Raw genomic sequence first — 2,500 nt, forward strand, 5'->3', positions numbered from 1 at the left:
CAGTGTGTGTGTGTGTGTGTGTGTGTGTGTGTGTGTGTGTGTGTGTGTGTGTGTGTGTGTGTGTGAGTGTGTGTGTGTGTGTTTGTGTGTGAGTGTGTGTGAGTGAGGATGAGGCACTCTTGAAAGCAAGAGCTCTTGAGATGTAAAGAGGGACATTAGGGTGGATAGAGTGAATAATTGAAAGGAAGGAAGCCTTTATTTTTATCCCCATTTTCAGAAAGAGAGAGAGAGAGAGAGAGAGATCATTCCTAATGGCTCCTAAGTCCTGCGTGTGTGTGTGTGTGTGTGTGTGTGTGTGTGTGTGTGTGTGTGTGTGTGTGAATGCCCATTTTGATCCACAGCTTTATCCTGGGAGTTTTTTCTCCAGCTGCGGAAGCTGAGCTACATGCCGCTACATGTCCTTGTCCTCGTGTTGTTCAGAAGTGAGACAGAATTTTAGGTTTCTGCTGATTGGATGAGGCAGGATGAGGCAGCATGAGGCAGGTCGGTGACACAAAAGGGGTTTTTCATCACACATTGGGCACTGAGCTAAAAAATCCTGATCTTTTACAAGCCACATGCTAATTGTAAAAACACTAGACCTCATCCTAAACCTGCCTCTAGACCCTGACACTAAGACCCCGTTCTTAATCAGCTCTTACACCCTGCCCCAAACTCCCTTCTTAACCTGCCATTGTACCCCTCCTAAAACGGCCGCTAGACCCTACCCTTAAGCCCTGTCCATAAAACCCATTCTAAACCTGCTGCTAGACCCTGTTTTAATCAGCTCCTAGACCCTGCCCCAAACCCCTTCATAAACCTGCAATTATACCCCCCTCTTAAATCTGCCACTAGACCCAATGCTAAACCTGGCCATGACCCTGCCCCTAGATCCCATCCTAAACCACCTCCTAGATCCCATCCTAAACCACCTTCTAGATCCCATCCTAAACCACCTTCTAGATCCCATCCTAAACCACCTCCTAGACCAATCCTAAACCTGCCATTAGACTAAACTACTAGACCCAGTCTCTAACCTGCCCATCAGCCCTGCCAATAGACCTGCATCTAGACCTGGTCCTAAACTTACACTTAGACCCACATTCTTAGTTTTCTTTCATTCTTTGTTTCCATTTAAAAACTTTTTAAACTAGTCAATCAATCAACCAATCAATCAGCTAATCAATCAATTAATCAATTAATTAATAAATATTACTTTTAATAAAATGTTCCTTCCTTTAAAATGCACATTAGCCTGTTGATATAATCAGATCAATTATGCTGTGTGGGTGTGGTTAATAAAAGAACAGGACAAAGGGGTGTGGTCAAACAAAACAGGTAAAGGAGTGTAGCCTCATTAATCATCTTATGGAAAAGGGGTGTGGCCTGAGTTGGAGGGTGTGGTTTTTAAGATGTCATGTCTAATGAAGTGGAAGCAGCGTACAGAACCATATGTCTGGACTAAAGCTTCAGTACTGAGAATCTCTGACTTTGTTCTCAACCTTCTCTCTCACTCGTTTGGGGTTTATTTTGGTGGTGCATTGTGGGATATTCCAAGCCTCCCGGGGCAGTTTATAATAAGACACCTCGGGCGTGTGATCCATCACCTGCATGACCTGTGTGAAGGACGCTGTTCACTTCCTGCTCGCTCCACACTGCAGTCAGGACACAACAGTACATCAGAGTTCAGCACTTCATCTTCATCATCACATGAAACTAATACAATTACCTGCTTGCATATGTTTTAGCACCCTATCTTCATTCGGTCATTTTATTCCATTCATCTGCTCTTCAGAAATGTTCCAGATCTATCAGATAGCATGGAGATCTTCTAGATACAACATTCTTCCAACAATTTTACAGTTTTTGGACTCAGATCTCGGCTTTGAAATTACATACACCGATCTTCTTGTTCTGAAGCAGTTCCTTCATTGACCAGGATTTGCATTTAACGTTATTCTGCATCTCCAGATGCCTGCAGGGATTGTGCCAGACCAGACTGATATTGATATTTGGATGGACACATGCTTTGGATGAGAAATTACTTGTTTTTTGTGCCGAACCTATTTTTTTTTTTTAGAAGTTCTACATTAAACTCACCAGATCATAACACATTTATCCACATGGTCTGGGGTGATGTAGATGAGCTTGGATTTGGATTGGACAGCTTTGTTAGCTGAGCTTTCTTGTGTTTATTGTTGCTGTATGTTTATTGTTTTCTTGTTGTTCTAAAAGTAAAGTTGGAAAAGTTGTGAAAGATGGAGTTAAAAAAACCTGAAAAAAGCTTGAAATTGTTTAAAGTTGAAGCTTCATGAACCAGTGGCGTTTTTTTTAAAGGCAGCGCGACATCTAGCGGATATCTGGAATTATTACACCTTATAAACCCCACACAAACACATCACTTCTTTCATCAATCCATTATTTTCTCATTGACATTCTTTTTCTCATATTTCACTTTGATGCTAACATGTGACATTTTAAAACATGAGATTTATTGGGAGACATACAAATAAAAAAGATA

The sequence above is a fragment of the Silurus meridionalis genome, chromosome 17, assembly GCF_014805685.1.
Source record: "Silurus meridionalis isolate SWU-2019-XX chromosome 17, ASM1480568v1, whole genome shotgun sequence".
Taxonomy (NCBI): domain Eukaryota; kingdom Metazoa; phylum Chordata; class Actinopteri; order Siluriformes; family Siluridae; genus Silurus; species Silurus meridionalis.